We start from the raw sequence: 22,451 nt of genomic DNA on the forward strand, positions 1-22,451 counted from the left end.
GCAGGGGGTCTGCTCCTGCGGCTACAACATTCTACCACAGGATGGGGGGCTTATCGGCCACGGAAATGTATTTCTCCCAGTTCTGGACCTGGGAGTCCACGATGGAGGCACCTGCAGATTCCGAGTCTGGGGAGGGCCGTGTTCTCTCCGTGTCCCCACCCGACGGAAGACGGAAGGCGGTGAGGGCACTAATCAGGCGTCTCTTTTATGAGGGCACGAATCCTACTCGTGAGGGTTCCCCTTCATGACGCCATCACCTCCCAGAGGCCTCCGCTCCTACCACCCTCGCGTTGGGGATCAGGTTTCAACGTGGGGGCACGTTTTAGGGGGACCCGGGCCCTCGGTCTGGACAGGTCAGCTCCGAGGAGTCGCGTGCACCCCTCCTGTGGCAGAGCACAGTGACGCTGTGTGTGCTGATGCTTTCTGGGTGACGTCGAGGGGACACCGTGGAGGAAAGGACGAGCGTTGCGCTGCAGAAGCGCGGACTGGGCCCTGCCCCCCGCTTCCCAGCCGCGACGATCGTCGTCTCAGCGCCTCATCCCCTCACCTCTGAATGGGGGCAGCGACACATTCCTCTCAAGGAATGGAATTATTTCGAGCTCCTCAAAGGGAGGTGCAGGCCCTGGGGACAGGTGTGCTGGGGGACAGGTACGGTGTGTTGGGGGGACAGGTATGATGTGCGGGGGGGCGGGGCAGGTATGGTGTAACGAAGGGACAGGCACGGTGCTTGTTGCTGTCTGTGCCCAGGCCGATTTGAGGAACGAGGAACGCTCAGGAGCTAGAACCCGCGGGTCGGCAAGAGGGAGGCCGGCCAAGGGGACGGGGACACCGCCAACGGGAGGGGGCTCTTCCCCCTCGGTGACCAGGCGCCGCTCTTGCTCAAGGTGCAGCAAAGGGCTGCCGAGATGCCAGAGCAGAGACTCCTGCTTGAGCGACAGCTCCAAGGAGGAGCTAAAAAGCCCAGTCAGCTTTTGGTGGGACTGACTCTGCCAAGCTGGTTCCTCAGAAGGTGCCCGTACTGAGGCACGATGAAATCCTACAGCTTCTGTGCCCCAAACCCTCCAGGAGACCCCAGGGATGGGAAGAAGCCAACCCCTACCGTCCAACATCCCCCGTCCCTTTCTGTCCTCCTGGGTGCCCACCCTACCTCGTCCTGGGCACGTCTCCAGCTTTGGAAAGGCTGGCAGCGCTTTGTTTTTTTTAAGTAATTTTTTTTTAATGTTTATTTATATTTGAGAGAGAGAGAGACAGCACAAGTGGGGGAGGGACACAGAAGAGAGGGAGACACAGAATCCGAAGCAGGCTCCAGGCTCCGAGCTGTCAGCACGGAGCCTGACGCGGGGCTCGAACCCACGAACCGTGAGATCGAGAGCTAAGCCGAAGTCGGACGCTCAACCGACTGAGCCACCCAGGTACCCCAAGTTTTACTTATTTTTGAGAGAAAGAGAGACAGAGCGTGGGCAGGGGAGGGGCAGAGAGAGAGGGAGACACAGAACCCGAAGCAGGCTCCGGGCTCTGGGCTGTCAGCACAGAGCCCGACGCGGGGCTCGAACCCACGAACCGCGAGATCATGACCTGAGCCGAAGTCGGACGCTTCACGGACTGAGCCACCCAGGCGCCCCTGGCAACACTTTGCTTTGATTTTCATTCAACTCAAGGATCCATTTCTAAGGGTCTTTCACACGCCAGGCACCAGGCGAGGGGTTTTCTCGGTTTTATTTTCAACTTCCAACAAACTTGAGAGGTAGAAAAGACGAGGAAGCGGAGTCTCAGAGATGGGGAGGATGTCCCAAAGTAAACCGCAGAAACCCGACTTGGAATGCCTGGAGCACACGCACGCACCCCTGTCCCACCCGCGCACCCACGATGCCATGTGGTTAGAAGGGCAGAGCGTGGGGGCGCCTGGGTGGCGCGGTCGGTGGGGCGTCCGGCTCTTGGTTTGGGCTCAGCTCCCGATCCCACGATTCGTGGGTTCGAGCCCTTCACTGACAGTGTAGAGTCTGCCTGACATATTCCCTCTCTCTCTCTCTCTCTCTCTCTCTCTGCCCCTCCCTTGCAATAAATAAATAAATAAATAAGCGTAGCGTCTGCAGCTAGACTGGCTCTGAATCCCACCTCTCTATCTTATTAGCTCTGCTAAAACGTTCCTCCGTAGTTCCTCTATGCCTCAGTTTTCTCGTCTGTAAAATGGCCTCTAATAATAAACTACCTCACAGGGCCGTTCTGGGAATGAAGGGAGTATTCCTTGTAAAAGGCTCCCAGCCGGGCCTGAAGCGCAGCATTCGGATGCCCTCGTTTTTTTATGATTATTAAGCAGGGCACGGCCTCCAGTTTAGCGTCAAACCCCGCCCCCTCCCGTGATGTCCTAAACTGACTTCAGGTTGTAGGGCCCCGGGCACCCTGGCTCTGTCACTTAGTCGCCATGGGAGAATCGACCCCCCCCCCTCCCGCCTCAGTTTCCCCCTATATAAGATGGGGTTGGACTAGGCCAGTGATTCTGAACTCTAATGGAGTCTCGGGCCTTTGAGAATCTGAGGGAAGCCGTGAACGCTGGCCGAGAAAGATTCTTTCTTCACGCGGTCTGAGCCCTGCTCGGCCCCCCTGCCCCCCCCCCCCGAAGCCTGCTCATGAGCAGGTCTGAGGACCCCAGGATCTGTGGGTCCTTCCCAAGCTTCCGACCAGCCCTGGCAAGAAAAGGAGGTGGGGGCGGGTCGAAAGCCAACTGCGTTGCTGCTACGAGGTTAGAGAAACGCCAGGGCAGAGGCGACCCGGGCTGGACCTTTTCTGTCTGAGGTTTTCTGGGTCTCTTCCACGGCTCAGAAAAAAAAGCCTTTGGTGGTGTTGGGGGGCGGGGGGAGGAGTCCTGGGGGGCACGGTTATGAGAACACAGCGTAATCCACACCGAGGGAAGAGGCAGCACGAGAAACCCAAGATTCTGGGGGAAGGTATCACTCTTTATCTGCTGGATTGGAGGCCAGCTGTCTGTGCAGCAGACCATCTCATTCCCCGCTCAGTGGCAATCAGGGGGATTTGCTGAGGCCATCCCGGCAGGAAAGCGAAACCAGCCTCTCCAAAAGGAAAAAGCCTCCCAGAGCCAGGCCTGCACCATGGAGGTGTCAGCACCCTCCCCCCCCCATAAAGGGGACCAGGAAGGCACCTGGGAGCCAGGGAGCCCCCATTGCTGGGGCCCGAGGTGGAGCCGTAAAGCCCTCTGGGTGTGTTCCCTGTTGTCCCGCACCCTTCCCATAAACGGTCCAGCCGCTTGGCGGTCTGTTCTCGCCATTTTTATTTGGGGTCGTCCCAAAGGCCACGTGGCAGGGAACCAGCGCCGGGGACACAATGGTGGCACAGTGACCGGCGGCGTGGGTCCCGGCTAATCACTTGAAACACCTGGAGAAACTCGTCCGAGGAAACAAGAAACGAAATCCCTGCGATTAGGGTTGCAGGCTTCCGGTGGTCCCAGCTAATCTCTTTCAGGTGGAGCGCCCGGTGGGGAGGCCAGGCTGTCCCCGACCCGGAGCCGCCCCGGAGCCTGGGGCCTGGGGGCCGGTGGCTGGAGCGTGTCCAGCCGGGAGGCTTGCGAGGCTGGCCCGAACGTCTGGGGCGGCAGGTGCCACCCCCCCAACTGCCAAGGGGGCCATCGAGCCAAGCCGAGGTGTGTACAAGAACCCCATAAAAGAGATCAAGCGATTTAACAGACCACCGCCCCCCCCCCCCGCCCCCGCCACGGGGAGCTCCCCCAGCCCCCCTCAGTCTACCCCGAAAGCAGGTCAGGAGACGGAACAGCCACACGTCAAAGCTGAGGTGCAGGATCTCACAGCCCTCAACCCCTCAGACAAAATCATCTCCTCACGTTTACTCATCACACAAGTAATACATGTTTGCGGCGAAGGATGAAGACCAAATGTAGGATGAGAAAAAGGAGAAACAAATGAAAAGCACAAAATCCCGCCACCCGGAAAGAGCCCAACTGCATATTTGGGGCTTATCCTTTATTGCTATGTTTAACGGAAATTTATAAATATCGTCTAAACGTTTTCTTCCCAAGACAGGCCCTTTACACCTATTTTATTTATTCGTTCACACATAGCCTTAGCATCCTTCGATGCCGTTAGCTGTCCGATATCGTCTACGGCCGCTCGGCGTGGCGGTACATCGTGTAGAAACCCGAATTCGTTCGGTTGATCCCAGGCTGATGGCTTCCCACACTCACGTTCAGGATCACTTTGATGCACTTCGAATCTTGCAAATGTCATGAACTCCCGCCTGGGGCACTGGCTGGGGGGGGCTGGAAACCCACAAAAGTTTTCATGAATTTAATGAGAATTTCACGTGATTTGGTGTATTGATAATCACACCTGCCTGGGACAGACTTGGAGAGAGGGCTGGTTCTTAGGGGTGGGAGAGGACGACCTGGCCCGCCGCCGGTGACCCCTGCCCCCACCTCCAGTGGCACAGGAGAAAACTGAGGCTCGGGGAGGGAAGTGGGTCAGCCCAGATCACGGGCCAGGAAGAGCCAGGGGACCCGAGCCCCAGCCGCCCTCATCACATTCAGATGGATGCGGGGCAGGGTTTTGTCTTCAGCCACAAGTGAGCCTTGAAGAAAATGCCTAAGGAGGTTCATCTTTACGTTCTTTTTTCTTTTTCTTTTTTTTAATTTTTTAACATTTATTTATTTTTGAGACAGAGAGAGACAGAGCATGAACAGGGGAGGGTCAGAGAGAGGGAGACACAGCATCCGAAACAGGCTCCAGGCTCTGAGCTGTCAGCACAGAGCCCGACGCGGGGCTCGAACTCACGGACCGTGAGATCATGACCTGAGCCGAAGTCGGCCGCTTAACCGACTGAGCCACCCAGGTGCCCCATGTTATTTTTTCTTTAACCAGTAAAGAGTTTTGTTCTCCAAACAACTCAGCGCTAAACCCACCTCCTGTCCTTCGAATCCTGGGTTTTGGAATGACTCAGCATGACCAAGCTGGACGTCATCAGGTCCAGCTGAGGGGGAGGGGGGGCATCCAGGGACCTCTCTGAGGACAGTCTCCTTGGGCAGAGCCAGAGTCACGGGCAACACACGCAGCCACACTCAGAAAGACCCCACCCTTGGCTCAGTGCACTGCTCCACCATCTTGAAATTCTGAGTAAGAGGGCTGCAATTTTGTTCCCCCTGAGCCCTGGAAATTATGTAGCTGGGGTTCGGACACTTCTGTTTCCTTCCATTTCCCTGTTTGCTTCTTCTCGGGTGTCACTCAGAGAGGCCTGGACACGTAAGCCTCTGTGCCCAAGGAAATGAGGTGCCCAGGGGGAAAATGGCTCAACCCATGTCATGTGACCATCTGTGATGGAACTGGGTCATGTGACCGTCTCGGATAGAGCCAGGTCATGCGACCTTCTGTGTTAGAGCCCGGACCCAAACCTGGCTGACCAGCTGAGTTAGAGTTGGGTCATGTGACATCTGTGTTAGAGCCGGGACCCAAACCCAGCTGGGTCTCCTGCAGACCAACCAGCTGTTCGGACACAAACATTTCATAAATGAGGCCATCACCTTCCCCGCTGGGATGGAAGACCACACGAGACAGGTGACTCGAAGGTTCTGGCAAGGATTTCTGCCTGCACACGCAGCTCCCGTGAGCCTGTCTGAGGTCCATCATTGGAGAGAGCTTGGGCTCAGGGCCCCGTACCCCCAGGCCACATCTTTAGAAACTTCGTGGGTCTGTAAGTGGCCCCATACTGGTTCTCTTTCGGCTTAGGCTGCGCCACAACCCTGATGACCACACCTGCCATTCGTTCAGCACGGGGGAGGGGGTGGTGACCCAGACTCTGCCTTCGGGAAGCCCACAGTCTCTAGGGCAGGTAACTCCTGGGGTGCCCCCAGGCTTCCCCGGGCTGAGGCTTTGCAGTCCTGTGTGCTCTTGGGTATTTCACTGTCCCACCCTGATCCTCAGTGCGGCGGGGATAACACCACCTTGCAGGGCCCCTATGAAGGTAAGCGTTTGGCACAGTGACTGATAGACTATACGCACACACAGATACACAGAGATAAACAGGTGCCTTCCCGTCCCTCAGGGCGCTCTTCCAACAACACCACCTCAGAGAAGACTTCCCTGACTGCTCAATCTAGATTTCACGCCCTGCGAGGATAGCAGCCCTATGCCCAGAACCTGGTACTGTGCTCAGCCCATGGTAGGTGCTCAATCAACACTCCCTGAATTGAGTTGAAAGTGAAGCCGATGCAAAATTCCACCCCTTTCTTACCCATTGTGTCTGGAACCGCTCCCCCCTGCCCCAAAGAAAGCCAAGCCCCTCACCTGTTATTAGGTGAGGGGACAGTGACCTGGCCGCAGCTGGCCCTTCCCTTCTGGCCTCGCTCCTGGGACCCGCCCGTGCATTTCCGCCAGCCCGGTCCTGTCGGGTGCTTGTCCAGGAAGCCAGCTGAGCCGGAGGGCAGGTTCCGGCCAAGTTGCTCGGGGAGGGACCCCCGGGGAGAGAGGGGTGGTTGCACCGAACTGGGTGGAGCTGGGACAGGGAGCGGGGCGGGCGGCTTCCTGGTCTGGGTTGAGTGGCCGGCGACGGGGTGGCCCTGATCTGAGAAACAGCACATGCTGGGCCCTCATGCCATTTAGTCGAGACCCCGGGGAAATGCTGGCGGAGTGGAGCCCCGGTGCCTACTCGCGCCTCACGCCCTGAGTTCCGTATAGTCCCGCACTCGTCACCTTGGAAATAGCACAGAGGAACCAAACATAGACCGCAGCGTGTCCCTGCTGATGAGAGGGGCCCCCAGAGGGAGGAAGCCCCGATTCTCTTACAGAATCCCCTCATTCCCGTCCCCCAACTTTCTCACAGCCCCAGATTGCTGAGCTGGCCTACCTGAGGTCACAAGGCCAGCGTGTGGCTCGTCCAGGACCCACAGCCCCCCTCTCAGGGTCAGACGCCATGACTCTACCATGATGCACCCCCCCACCCCCACCGACCTTCTTTGCGGGCCTGGCATCAGGGCCAGCTGCCTGCAGCAAAGACCCCCACAGCTCTGCTCCCCACCAGGACACCCCAATCCCGTACCATCGTCCCCGCGCACACGCGCGCGCACACACACGCACAGAAAAGGACGCTGGCGCTTTCCTGTGAGGATTGAACTGTAGTGGTTAGATGCACGGGCTCCAGGTTCGAGTCCCAGCCATGGCACTTACCAGCTGGGTGGTCTGGGGCAAATCACGCCCCCCCAGGCCGTCTCGGTCTGTCTCCCCATCCGTAAAACAGATCTATTATTTGCACCTCGCACGGCGCACGCTCAGTGCCCAGGACGCGTCAGCTACTAGTGGGGCCATTTGCTCAGCCCTCCCCAACCCCCCAATCTGCAGACGTCTTTCCATATTTGCGATTACTGGTATTTCCTCGAAAGTCTGCGCAGGGCGCTGCTCACGTTTTGGGGGACGACTGAGCCTGGGACCTTCCAGGACAGAAAACGCAGGGGGGCCACGCGGGCAAAGGTCATCCTCTCTCCCTGCGGTGGGTGGGGCCAAAGCGCGTCTTCCTAGTCCCCCCCCCCCCCCATCACCCCCTCTCGGTGCGCGCGCGCCTGCTGATTTCACCGTTTGCCGACCCAAGAACAGTCATTGCATTGTTTAATCCTCAGCCCAATTCCACTCCCTTTACGTTTTTACCGCTAAATTGAATCCACTGCCAGTAATCTAATTTACATTTGAAGGCATACACAATGCCAACACGACCGAACGCCAATAAAATTTCTAGTAAAACCCATAAATGGCTCGGTGCTCGTGTTTATGGAAATCTTAGCCTGCTCCTGCCCCAAGAACCCTGCAATCCAGAGTCCTAAATCATTCCCATATGACAGCGAGACACTCTGGATGCCCCCAGCAATGGGGGACGACGCCTTTCTCCAGGGCCTGCGATGGAGACCCCGAGGTTGTGTCCCCGTCCAGTGGAAGAGGGGGGTTGGGGCTGGTCCGGGGTCAGGTGCACACACCTGCCGGGTCAGGGCGGCACCTGGCGCCCCACCCCATGTCGCCCCGGCTCCTTGCCTCCGGCCACACAGCCGAGGCCTCTTTCAGAAGCACTGACCATCTCGCTCGGGTCTCTGGAATGACACACGAGAGAACATTTACCCAGTAATTCACCGTCTCCGGCTGAGTCACGCTGATCGATCTGTTGAGCATATTTCAGGCCTTTCATAGATTTGTGAAAGTATAGATTCTCGATCTTGGACGAAACCCGATGAAGACACAGTTCTTCTTTTCATAATGTTGAATAATGAAAATAAAAGCAAACACCCATTGAGGATTGAGTATGTGGCAGGTGCTATTCTGAGCATGTCACATATATTAACTCGGCGAACCCTCACGAGGTAGGGCTTTTCTTATTCCCACGTAACTGATGATATGGCCCAGGCACAGAGGGGTTATGTAACATCCCAACGTCACACAGTAACTAAGCCTCAGAGCCAGCTGCTTGGCTGCAGATGTTCGGCCACCATGGTACTTTATAGCTCATCTCCACTGAAGAAGCACCTACTACGTGCCAGGCCACGGACCGAGTCTTCTACGGGGACTCCCTTCGAGCCTTGCAACAGCCCTGCCATGCGGTACTGCCGTCCCAGCCAGGTGGACCATCCTGCCCAAGGATGCCCACCTTGAGATTTGCAGGCCCCGTTCTCGATTGCTGTGGGACCTCAAGTTCAGAGGGCTGAGTTACCACACCCCTCAGTTCACGGCTAAAGGCACTGCTGGTCCACGCTAGTTTTCCATCTTGATGGATTGACGGATGGGTCAATGTGATCTCTTTTCTTCCCATTCCCCAAGCTCACGGCCGCCATTGTTGTAAAACACGTTCTATTACTTTATGTGCGTGTAATTTTACCGCACGTAAATACGATTGTACTTGGAGATCATGCTCGTTCTTTTTTTTCATTCAATTAAATGTATTTACGTTCTGTCCAGGTTGCTACGTGTCTATCCCTAATGGCTCATGGTTTTCCATAGTGTATGCATCCAGCATGTCTGAATTATCCATCCCCCACCCCCCACCCCCCCAGTGATTGGCGTATGAGTCGCGTGCGGTGTCCCTCGACCTAATCAGTGATGCGATGAACATTCCCATAAATATCTTCTTCTGGATTTGTGTGAGAATTTCTCCGGACCAGACACTGGGGAGTTGCACTGCTTGGTCATAGGAGATGCACACAATTAATTTGATTGAGTCCTGTCTGATGACCTTTCAGGTTGACATTCCACCGGCCTCCCTATATCCTCCGTTCTAATCCATGCTAATCTCATAGATGTAAAGTGATACCACATTGTTGATTTAATTTGCAATTCTTTAGTTACTAATCAGAGCATTTCTTCGTATGCTTGTTAGAATTTGGGGCTTCTTGGGGGACCTGGGGGGCTCAGTCGGTTAAGTGTCAGACTTCGGCTCAGGTCATAATCTCATGGTTCGTGGGTTCGAGCCCCTCATCGGGTTCTGTGCTGACAGGTCGGAGCCTGGAGCCTGCTTGGAGTTCTCTCTCTCTCCCTCTCTCTCTGCCCCTCCCCCATTCTCATTCTCTCTCTCTCTGTCTCAAAATATGAATAAACATGAAAAAATTTTTATAAGAAAGAATTTGCAGCTTCTTTATTATGAACTCCTACTTTATGTTCTTTGACTATTTTTTGATTGGGATTCCCGGTTGTTATTGTTGGTGGTGGTAGTGTTGGTGTTTGTAGATTTACAGCTGATCATATGTATCCTAGGCTATCAGTCCCTAATTAATTTTAAATGTTGTGCATTTCTGCCTTGTGTCATTTGTCACCTTTGTCCGGGTTGTCCTTCATTGAACAGAAATCTTCAACGTGACATACTCAAAGTCCATCTTTCCCCACAGTGCATTCAAACCATAGCTTGTACTCTGGAGGTCTTGCATAGGAAGTCCTTCCATGGCCACAAGATAATCTCCTATAACTTCATTATGTTTCTGTTTTTCTTCCGCATTTAGGTCTTTGATGCATCTGCAGTTGGACTTTGCTGTACCACTAGTTGGGCATCTAATTTGTTCCTTCTCCCTGTAATGACCCAGTTTCCCCAACACCTAAATAATCCTTCCTTTCCCCACTGAAATACGGTGCCCCCTTTAGTGTTTATGAAGTTCCCACAGACACGTGCGTCTCTGTTTAAGCCCCCTCTTTGCTTCTTTGGTGCAGCATCCCAACTTTGTTCATGGGACAGTGGCTTTGCAGTATGTCAATATGTGATGGAATGGGATATCTCTCTTTGCTCCTTTTTTTCTCAGTTGATTTTGCTATTCACAGACCTTTATTCTACAAAATGAGTTCACTGAATCCTTCAAAAAAGCCCAACTGGAATTGAGATTGAGACTGAGTTGGATTTATGGATTAATTTGGAGAAGTTTGACATCTTTTAAGTATTATGTCACCCCATCAAAAGCATGAAATGGCTACTTGGGGGGGGGTTTAAATCTTTTAACGATTAATTTTTTTTTTTCCACAGAGGTCATGTGCTTTCTTTTTAGGTTACTTTCAAGACACTTCATGGCTTTCTTGTTCTTGTATAGGATAAATTTTTTATTGCCATTATGTTTTCTGCTTATTGTTCACATAGAAAAATCTACTGACTTTTTTTTTTAAGTTCTTTTGCATTCAGTAACCTTGCCGAGCTTTCTTATTGGTTCCAATAATTTATTGATTCTGGGTTGTTTGTTTGTTTTATGTGTCTATAACTTTCTTTCCTTGGACTGCTCTCATCTAATTTAGGGATCAAGATTACACTGATAATCTGATAAAACTAATTAAATGGTTTCTTTTGTTCTTCTCTTTCTTTTGAAATAACTTGTATGAGAGTTTTTCTCTGTCTTGAAAGCTTGATAGAATTCACTTGTAAGACCATCTGGGCCTCGACCTTTTTGTAACAAAGAGACCTAGATTACTATTTCAGTAACTTTAAAATGTATAGTGTTCGATTCAAGACCAATTACTTCTTCCTGAGTAAATGTTTGCTCTTTTATTCTTCCAAAGATTTGTCTTGGTTTTCAAATGTGTTACCTTTCAGCTTTTCCTAATACTTAAAAATCCTGTTGGCATTTTTCTCGTATCAGTAGGTGTTTTCCTCAGTTTTAATCTGTATTTGATTATTTGTATTGAGTTACCTATCGTAATCGAACTTTTTGAAGAAACAATCTTTTGTTTCATTAATTTTTTTTTTTTTCTGTTGCTATGGTTGTTTCCTCGACTTCGCTGATTCTTGTCATTAAAGATTGACTCTAACGATGAGTCTCCGTAACACTTCTACCACCTTTTGGTTACACAAAGAATATTCAGTTTCCCAGCACTATGTTTTGACTATTGCAAGATATTATTTTTAGGCACTCTGAGTTTTCTCTTCTCAAAATAAATCATCCCCAGGAGTTCTTTCAACTGCCCTCACACGGGACTATCTCCGGTCCCCAGGCCTCTTTCCTCTGGGCTTTTCCAATCTGCCAGTGATTCTCGTAAATGGCAGGGCTCAGGATACAGGACACGTCTCCAAAAGTGGTGAAACGGAGCTGAGTGAGAAAAAACCACCTCTTTCCTTTTAAATGTTTTAGATTTAGTACTCCCACCCGAGTGGGCACTAACTCCATTAGCCAACATCTCACAGTGGGACTCACCTTGAACTCAGGGCTGACCCACACCCTGTCTCTGCATGCTAGTGACTGGTTGATTCTGACTCCTCTTCTGTTCTTGAGGAGTTGGAGGAACTGACTCATTTTAGGTGGGAGCTATTCTTTCCCCCCAACTGTTAAGTTCTCTTCATTCATAACCTCAACAAATATGTATGTAATAAGTACGTACCAGACCGTGGAGATCCAGCAAGAGGACACGGCCCATCACCGCCCATTTCCCAGGGGAGTTTGCTGCTGGAATTTTTGAATGAACCCAAATCCATTCATTAATTCATCCATTTGGCAGACACAGAGTTAAACTCTACTGTTTACTGGGTGCTTCCTTCTTTCCCCTTTTGCCCATCACTTACCCTCATGCCCACCCCCCCCAACCCCCCAGCCGTGCGAGGAGTTGTAGAGGTGAGGGAGAGGGGAGCGAGGCCAGGCCATTGGTGAGAACCTCCTTCCCTGACTGGAACCCAGAGCCACAGCCCAGCCCCAGGGTCTCCCAGCAAGATACCTCCCATTTCAGCCACGAGAGAGGACAGCCAGGATCCAAACTGGCCCTCCAGCCACATCAAAGGCACTGCTGGGCTCTGGGAAAGCAGAGAAATCCTGTCGGTTCCTCTTGGGAGAGAGAGTGCCTGAAATCTGAGATTTCTTCTCAGTGTGTCTGCCAGTCAGGCACCAGAGCTTGGGGCTGGAAGGGCCATCCCCCCATTTTACAAGGGTGGAGACTGAGGCCTCTGCCGGCCCGGCCACGGGCCCGGAGCAGGGGGCTTTGCTGGCATTCTACCACACCCCCAGTCAGTTTCATCATGGAGGTTGTGGTGGGGGCCAGGACCCAGGTGGGGTCGATGGGCCTCCTCCTTGGGCTCGGCAGCCGTGAGAAGCCAGAAAAGGGCTTCTGGAAAAGAGATCCCGGAAAGGGGCGTCACCCCAAGGGTGGGGAAGCTCGTCAGAAGGGGGAGAGGCTTATCACAAGAAGCTGCTGGGACCAGGCTCTGTGATGGCACAGGGGAGGTATGAAGAGGTGGTCAGGCTGGGCCAGAAACTAAGCTTCCCTTGGGTGGGCGATTGAATACCGAAGTGTAATACAGCGGGTTGCTTCCTGTCTAGGAGATAGTCTGCTTGGACCTGCTCCTTTCTGCTCACCTTCACAGCCCCCTTCCGGCCCAGGCCATCCGTGACTCTCCACGAGGTCCTCTTCTCGGGAGGTAGCCCACCATCCCTGCCAGCGAAGGGAACGCGGGCGGCCACACGGTCTGGGGGCTTGTCAGATGTGCAGGATCTCAGGCCTCACCTCAGACCTCCTGAACCAGAATGTGTACCGTACCAAGATCCCGCGTGTGCATTTAAAATCTAGGGGTGCCTGGGTGGCTCAGTCGGTTGAGCGTCCGGCTTTGGCTCGGGTCGTGATCTCGTGGTTTGTGAGTTCTAGCCCCTCGTTGGGCTCTGTGCTGACAGCTCGGAGCCCGGAGCCTGCTTCGGATTCTGTGTCTCCCTCTCTCTGCACCTCCCTGCTCATGCTCTGTCTGTCTCAAAAGTAAATAAAACATTAAAAAATAAAATAAAATAAAATAAAATAAAATAAAATCTGGAAAGTTCTGCCATAGACTGGCGTGTCCGTCTTAGCCACGGCACCGACATGGCAGTTTGAGAAGCACGTGTCTGGGAGCCACTCCCCCAGTGTGGCTCTGGGCATGGCTTTTAAACCCTGCACCTCTGTTTTGTCGTCCATAAAATGGGGATGACGATAACAGTCTGTGCTTCAATAGAGCCATGAGGGGGATTGAAGAGGTGGATACAGAGAGGGCTGGTCCATGGTTATCAGTATTTCCGGCCCACTTGGAGCATTTTCTACACCTTCCTGGTCCCCGAGGTCATAGGCTATGTTCTGGCTTTATTCAGGTGCCTGCCTTGCCTTTGGTGTTCATCGTTTCTCCTTATTTGTTGCCCAGATACCACAGTGATGTCATTGTGGGGGTGGGCGATACAATCGTGCGGAGGACTGCACGGTGCCCCCCATCCCTTACAGCCACGCTCCTTTCCGTTAGTGTGTTAACTAATACTCTTCATTAGTCAACACATCCAGCCAGTATTTATTGAGCATCTACTATATGCCAGACTTCGCTTCAGGTGCTAGACTTAAGAGCAATGAAGAAAGACAGACAGAATCCCTGCCCCCTCCCCATCCTCATACACCTTATCATCTAATAAAGGGAGACAGACATGAAGGTAAGTAAACAAACATGCAGGGTAATTCAGTGTGGGTTCAGGGTCGCATGCTTCCCTTTTTTTTTTTAATTTTTTGATGTTTATTTATTTTTAAGAGATAGAGCATGAGCAGGGGAGGGGCAGAGACAGAGGGAGACACAGAATCGGCAGGAGGCTCCAGGCTCTGAACTGTCAGCGCAGAGCCCGACGTGGGGCTTGAACTCACGACCTTGAGATCAAGAGCTGCACGCTCTACCGACTGAGCCAGCCAGGCGTCCCTGGCCTTTCTTTCTAAGTCAACTCCAGCCAGGAGGATGTCAGGCTGGATGTGGGCCAGCCATCACCACGAAGGGAGAACTTCTCAGAACGTAGGAAGAACAGAGGCAAAAGCCCAGAGTCTGAGAGGCAGAGACCAAGTCCTAGAAAGACTGTAAAACCCTCCCTCACCTGTCCCTTGACTTCTAAGTTTTCCACTGAAGACAATTTGTGCTGTTTTCCCGGTCCCTTCTCAGAGAGACGTGAGGTTCTCTCTGTTGTCACAGAAAAAAAAATGGGGGCAGTACGTTGCAATATGGGAGACAAAGATAAGGAATTAACGCTCTCCCAGAGTAGCACTCAACCGGTGACACTCAGAAGCTGATGGGTCCATGCCCCGGCGGCCTCGCCTCTCGTGTGGGAGAGTCCTGAGTGCAGGTTCTTCCATGGCTCCCAGGGTCCCCTAGCGGGAGCCAGTTCCGATTCCTGCCGTGATAGCTGGCTTGCTAACACCCAACTCGATAGGCTTCCCTATAGGTGCTTCCTGGATCACCTCCCAGAGAAACAACACACGCTCTGTCCCTCACTTCGGGGTCTGCTTCCGAGGGAACCCCGCCTAAGACACCTCCCTCCGCCGATCGTAGGCGTCGAATGGGGGAATGCGTGGCGTGGTGCTCGCGTCTAGGGGGCCCTCACTGGACGGCAGCTGATCTTCTTCACCTCTTTGCTTTTAAAGCACCTGCTACACTCCCTGCACCTTTTATCTTAAGGGACCAGGAGGAAAGCCAAGCAGCTTAGGCAGGTAAATATTTACGATAAAGTAAATATTTACGATAAAGCTTACTGATGTCAAAGATGTGTGGGTAACACACGGTTAACAATAAACACAATGGGAGTGCCTGGGTGGCTCGGTCGGTGGAGCGTCCAACTTCGGTTCAGGTCATGATCTCATGTTGCGGGAGTTCGAGCCCCGCGCTGGGCTCGCTCCTCTCAACGCTGAGCCCGCTTCGAATCCTCTGTCCCCATCTCTCTCTGTCCCTCCCTCGCGCGCTCTCTCTCTCAAAAATAAACACTAAAAAATAAAATAAAAAGTTAATATAATCTTCAACACTCTTTACTCTAGATTCCATATGACCAGGTGACTCGCAAAGAAAGCTTTCACTGTGGTGAGCTCCATTAGGCATAACCAACCAATGGTGGCAACTTAAGAATGAGGGTACTTCCCTCCCAGGAATGCTGGTTGAGGTTTTCTTTTTTTCTTTTAACACTTTTTTTTTTTTTTTGGAGAGACAGAGAGAGATAGCATGAGCAGGGGAGGGGCAGAGAAAAAGGGAGACACAGAATCTGAAGCGGGCTCCAGGCTCGGAGCTGTCAGCCCAGAGCCCGACGTGGGGCTTGAACTCACAGACCATGAGATCATGACCTGAGCCAAAGTCGGACGCTCCATGGACTGAGCCACCCAGGAGCCCCTACACGATTTGATTTTTAATGGTGGCTCTGTTAAACGGACTGCTCGTAAAATTCCTGAAATTTAACTATTGGCTCTCGGGGGTCAGTGCAGGCGGGCTCCCGCACGGCACTGCCACCGGGCCTCCACAGAGAGCCTTCGGTTCTCGGGCCTCACCTATAAGGCCACCGGACGCTTTCCAGGCAAAGCCAGACGTGCTCCGGGTAGCTCTGAACTTGGAAGGCCCACCATGGAGCCGAGTGGGGCTGGGTCTCTTCCCAGGGCAGGCGGGGCCCTCTCTCCTGCCGCCTCTGGCCAGAGCGCTCGGCCATCAGGTGGCTGTCGAGGCTGTCCAGGTCGGGGGCAGCTACGACACCTGGGAGCCCCACACAAGCAGCTGCAGCAGACGCGCAGGCTTCTCCAAACCCGTATTCCTCCAGGGCGCAGCTGTCCGGGAGCGCGATCCTGCTTTTTGGATGGGAGGCCCGAGAAATTTACAATAAAAATCAAAAACAATTTTACATGGGGGGGGGATCATTTCATGGGAGAGCCAAGGGCCCCAAAGTTTCTCTCTTCACAGGCTTAACTAGCAGGGCTGTTATTTTTATGGCTCTCCGGAGAGATTCCTAGAGGGCTGCCTTAAAGTGACAGTCCTGGCCGCTGAGCCTGGCCGGGCCCTGGAGGGAGCCTCCTGAAAGTTCTGACATCCCAGGCCCCGAGTGCTGGCAGCCGGGGACAGAAAGACACATCTCACGGTCCATGAGGATAGGCACCTGCAGGACAGGGAGATCTGCTCCAACACAGAAGAGGCACCAACCCAGTTCCTTGTTCAACACGCAGGCAGCACGGGCGGTGTGTGATCCGCTATTCCAAACACTTTACGGGCACGACGTTTAAACCTCGTGGGCCAGGTACCATGAAGCCCATTTTACAGATGAGTCCACGGAGGCCTCAGAAGGGTAAGGGATCGAATTTGAACTCGGGCAGTCTGGTTCCGGGGTCCACGCTCCTGGCTGCGGGGTTGCTCGTGAAGGCGGCCAAGAGGCAGAGTCGTTGGGCGCCTCCCTGTGGCTCAGTTAGGCTGGCGTGGGAGGCGTGAGCGTGGAGACGCGAGAGCGCCAGCGGGGACCACGCTTCACGTACGTACGCGCGCACACCCACATTGGCACGTATACGTGCGTGCGGCCATGTCTGTGTGCGCGTAACCGCGAGCACACGCGGGCGCACACTCGTGCGCGCACACGCGCTCTATCTTTACTCCGAGGGCCGTGGCAGGTGCTTGGAACGGGAGAGCGTCAGCAGCCGATTTGTGCTTTGGGAAGCTCGTTCTAGCCAGGGGGCCTGTGGGGAGGTCACTTCTCTGAGCCTCAACTTCCTCCTCCGGGAAACGAAGGACTCGTTTCTCCTGCGATGAACGTGAAAGTTCCTTGTAAGCCACAAACCTGACGGTGCGTGAGCCATGTTTTCAGAAGCCCGCGTCCTTGTCGAGAGAGTAAATTGTGGAAGTTACACAACGTGGCTCTGCGCACCTTGTGTCCGCGTGAGGGTGGTGGCGATGTGTGCGTGCGTGCGCGCGCGTGCGCGCGTGTGGGTGTGTATCAGGAGTATGTGTAGCAAAGGAGGAAACAGGACGGGTAAGAAAAATGTGCGGGCTCACCCAGCAAGTTTACGACTGAGCTACGATCTGAATCCAGGCCTGTCTGACTGCGATCCTTGTGTTTCCTGCCTGATGCCTCAAGGCTCGGGAAACACCCAAAAGTCAAGGTTACAGAATATTTTTCCCCAGGCCACTTGTCTCCTCTGACCATTTGACATCCCCATCCCAGCGGCAGCGCCAGCGGGCACTTCCAGGAGGCCTCGCGGGACAGCTCTACACGCCGTTAACCACAGGCGACCCTTGTCAACCCCAAAAGTATCGATGCGTATTCTGCATAGCCTGGCAAGCTGTAATGTGCCTTCGTCTGTCCCTCCCTCTTTCCTGACTTTCCTAGTCCTACGAGCGAGGCTGCACCGCCGTCCCCCCCCGTAGGAGGAGCCTCTGGACATAGGAACAAGGGGGGCGGGTTTGCGAGGCTTGCACATTGGATCAGACCTGGGCTCGACTGCGGGCCTCATCATTTCCTACCTGTCAAATGGGCACAAAGGAACAATTGTTAACACTAGGTCACCTCTGAGACACACGGAGCCCCGTTCTGGATCAGAAGATGGGCACGATGAGTGCTGAGGAGGGGGCGAGCGTAGGTGAACAGCCCTCCGGGGCGGGAACGGTGTAGGTGGGAGAGTTGCGCAAAACGGAGCGATTGGCCTGTCTCTGGCCTCCCGAGAGATGGTCCCAGCTGTTACGGAGAGCTGCCAGGGCCACTAAAGAGACCTCTGAGTCCACAGGTCCTGATGCGTGGAGGGCAACAGAGCATGGAGAGAACAGGGGCCACAGACGCAGGAAGGTCGCGGAGTTGCAAAGACACGGGCTTGAGTCCCGAGCTGTTAACCCGTTTCCCGAGCCGCCTCGCCACATTCCCACCGCCTCTCTGAGCCCCGGTTCCCTCTTCCCTGAAGGGGAGATGATTACACCCACCTCTCAGCTTGCATGGCGGTTGCAGGCTGTGTTAGGAAAAGGCCAGGCACCGAGCAGACGTTTGAGAAGGAGCAGCCCCCCAGGGGAGGCGGGTGGGGGGGGGGGAGCGGGTTATTGTCGTTTGGACAGTTCCCGTCACTGAGGCAGGGAACCCACGCAGCAGGGCCTCGGGAAAACTCCAGACTGCCTGCGGGGAGGAAAAGCTTCCAGCACCTCCTTTCCAGCCAGCACTTGGGGCTTCACTTACCTCTCCGAAAATTAAATTAAACCCTAACAGTAGTACCATTGTGGCTTCTGCATCGCTGGCCTTGCCAGAGAATCGTCTTTAATATCCACCGCTGACAGGATGGAATTAGCTGCATTGTGTTTTTCTTTTTTTTTTTGTTTGGGTTTTTATTTCTCGCTGTAACTTTCATCCCCCCCCCCCCACCGCCCCCCCCCCCCAGGGGTGTAAGCTGGTGTTTAATCGCATCCTGAGAGCACCGGGCAGCTCTTCAGTAGGACGGGGGGGGAGGCCTTGGCCCCCCGAGCCGACCAAGGTGAGTGCTCCGTGAGCGGAGGCAGAGGGAGTTTCTGTTGGTCTCCCCCATATCCGAGTCGGCCAACACAGGTTCTCCAGGCACAAGAGAATCAGTGAAGAATTATGGTTAAGCCTCCTGGTCATTATCCTCATTAGAGGTAACCGGAGCCCGGCTGGCCCGAACGCAGCTCTAAACCCCACTAAGACGGGACACACTCGGGAAGAATACGCTGTGTGTAATTTAATAATCCTGGAAACAAGTCCGCATTCTTTTTTGTCTCTGGCCCAGAGGAGAGGTAATTCCCGACGCAGCCAGGGAAGCAGAACCGTGCAGACTCGAGAGAAAGGCCTAGATGGGGTGGACAAGAAGGACTTGGGATTTGGAAGCGGTGCCCTTTCTCCTCGGTGGAATCGCGACATCCCGTTCCTCCGTGCCCCCCCCGGCAAGGCCTCCGCGAGCCCTTCAGAACCTTCCAGAACCTTCGCGTGCATCAGAGAACGCAGGCCCGGCCCGCGACACTTGTGTGGCAAGTGGGGAGGCGGCCGGCTCTCAGCCCCACTCTGCCCGCTTCAGAGAATGCCTGTGTAGATGGCCCCCGCCCCCATCGCCCCCTGGCACACCGACGGCACCTCACGGTTCACAGAGCACTTTCGCATCCTTCCCCTTTCGGATTCTCCCACAGTCCCGTGGGCGAGGCGAGGTGGGATCGTTACAGCCATTTCACAGATGGGAAAGTGGAGGCCCAGGGGTGTGAAGTGGCCTACTGAAAGCACAGGGCTTCCCAGGACCACGGCTGAGCTGGAACTGACCCCGAGTCCGGGGAACCCTTTATGTGTCCTCCAAGGCTATTAGGGTGAGTTGCGTGCACCCCCAAATTTATATGCGGAAGCTCTTACCCCAGCGCCTCAAAATGTGACCGTATTCGGAGACTTTAAAGAGGTGATTAAGTCAGCGCGAGGTTGTTAGGGTGGCCCTGATCCAGTCTGACTGGTGTCTTTACAAGAAGAGATCCAGACACAAATATACGGAGAAGGTGGCCGTCTACAAGCCAAGGGGCGAGGCCTCGGGAAGAAACAACTCTGCAAACACCTTGACCTCAGATGTCCAGCCTCCAGAAGGTGAGGAAATCAACGTCTGCTGTTGAAGCCACCCATCTGTGGGATCTGTTATGGCAGCTCAAGCAGACGAATGAAGGCTGTGCTAGGCCTCCCTGCCTCCATGGAGTCTGCTCTGTTAAGCTGGCCTTCATTTCCTTTGTTGGCTCCCTGCCCCCCTTTCTGCCCTGGCCAGCACTTGACATCCCCCTCTTGGGACTGAGACCTGACCTGTGGGGGGCAGCAGTGGGTGGGGCACAACAGGCCCCCAAACCACGGTTACCCATTGAGGCACCTGTATGATGGAGCTTGAGGCTTCTTAAGCCAAGGGGATTTTTAGGGTGTCCTTTCTCACTAACTTGTGGCTTCATTCTCATTTATGCTGGGTCATCTGCATGTGTTCCAAGAGTGCTAGAAATCTCTACACCTTGGGGCGCCTGGGTGGCTCAGTCGGTTGAGCATCCAACTTCGTCTCGGGTCACGGTCTCGCAGTCTGTGAGTTCAAGCCCCGCGTCGGGGTCTGTGCTGATGGCTCGGAGCCTCGAGCCTGCTTCGGATTCTGTGTCTCCCTCTCTCTCTCTCTCTCTCTCTGCCCCTTCCCCGCTCATGCTCTGTCTCTTTCACTCTCAAAAATGAATAAATGTTAAAAAAAAATGTCAGAAACATTAAAAAAAAAAAAAGAAATCTCTATACCTGGAAACATGACTTCTGGAAGAACTCTTGGTAAATTTCATTCTTAGCATCACATATAGGTATGTGTGGATAGTACGTACAAAAACACATGCGGATATGCTCCATGGTTGATTTTCTGGTACCAAGTTATCTGTTAAAAATAACATATTTTGGGGGGCGCCTGGATGGCTCTGTCGGTTAAGCGCCCGACTTTGGCTCAGGTCATGATCTCGAGGTTTGTGAGTTTGAGCCCCGTGTTGGGCTCTGTGCTGACAGCTCGGAGCCTGGAGCCTGCTTCGGATTCTGTGTCTCTCCATCTCTCTGCCCCTCCCCTGCTCATGCTCTGCGTCTCTCTGTCTCTCAATAATAAATAAACGTTAATTTAAAAAATTTAAAAAAATTACATATTTTTGTATTCATATTCATATTTCGTATTTTCACCATACGAATAAACTTCTATGTTAAAAAAATTATTTTTACTGTTTATTTATTTTTGAAAGAGAGAGAGACAGAGTACGAGCGGTAGAGAGAGAGAGGGAGACACAGAATCCGAAGCAGGCTCCAGGCTCTGACCTGTCAGCACAGAGCCCGACGTGGGGCTCGAACCCACGAACCGTGAGACCATGGCCTGAGCCCAAGTTGAAGTCAGACGCCCAACCAACTGAGCCACCCAGGTGCCCCTAAACCTCTAGGTTTTATGTTCTAGCCTGTTTGCCCTCAGCATATGAACGTACCAAAATAAAGATATGTTCCCCCCAGTTTTCTCTTCTAAAACTCCGTTGACACATCATTAAAAGAGGTGAAATTACTATGATATTCATCACGTTTCGACCTTGATATTTTCAGCGTTCTCCCTTAAGGTGTTTTGAAGCTTGCATGTTAGACCCTTGAAGGAGGCAGAAATCTTCGAGATCAACAAACTACTTTCCAGCAACCACTTTTCCTGCAGCTGCGTCTGCCTGTCCCCCCTGTCCACACAGGGTGTGTCAGTCCATAGACGTGAGCACAGAGTGAAGAGTATACAGCAGGTACTTAATAAAGGCTGGTACTTCTCCCCCCCCCTCCTCGCCCCCCCCCCCCCCCAAGTCTATGTCCAGCTTGTTGGCTCCTGGCCCACCTGGGCGAATCTACAGGAGTCACCAAGTGGCAGCCCGGCACGTGGAAGCAGGGGGTGGTCTTGACTCAATGCCCCTTGCCCTGCCCTCCAGCATCCCATTCGAACCTGGGAGGGTGGGCACTCTGGCCGGGAATGTCCATGAAGCCTCCTCGTGCAGAGGTGGCGGGGGCAGCTGTCCCAGCCTGAAGCCACAGCAAAACCCAAAGGGCTTACCTGACTCTGGTCCAACTGGGGGTCAACCTGGGCCGGCCTCGGCTGCTCGTGACTTCATAGGGTGTGGTCACTGGGACCCCCAGCAAACAAGAACGCGGCCCACAGGCAGGGCAGGGCAGGGAGAGTCCCGTCCAAGAGAAGTAGCCAGGGGCTCCCGTTGAGACATTTATGACTTGGGGCTGGGATGGCAGGGCCGAGGGGTGAGCGGGCACAGCCTAGAAGGGCAGGGAAGGCTTTGCAGAGGGGTCACATTTTCAAATGAACTTGGTGGCGGACGAGAGCCCGTAGGTAGGGAATCAGCCTTGCCCTTCACGCTGTTTCAGCATCTTGGTGCGTGCCCTTAACCTGACTCTCCACGCACTGACTCTGTGACCTTGGCTCCGTGACCTTGGCCGAGTCTCCCCGCTGAGAGAGGCAGGAAAAGCCAAGCGAGGTTCCTATCGGCTCCCGGGACCCCCGTGGCAACAGCGTGAGTGGGTTGGCTGGCCTTTGCGGAGGTCGCCGCGGGGGCAGGTCGTGCGGGGAACCAGCAGGATGGAGGACCACCCTCCCCAAAAGTGAAAGCAAGAACCGAGGAGAAAGTGGCTGTCCCTGGGGAGAAGCCCGCCTTCCCCAGCAGCCGGCCAGGAATGTGCTGACGGGGTCTGAACCCTGTCCCCAGCGGTGCCAGGGCCCTTTGGTCCCGTTCTTTAA

This window comes from Panthera onca, chromosome B3 (genome assembly GCF_046562875.1).
Source record: "Panthera onca isolate mPanOnc1 chromosome B3, mPanOnc1 haplotype 2, whole genome shotgun sequence".
Lineage (NCBI taxonomy): Eukaryota > Metazoa > Chordata > Mammalia > Carnivora > Felidae > Panthera > Panthera onca.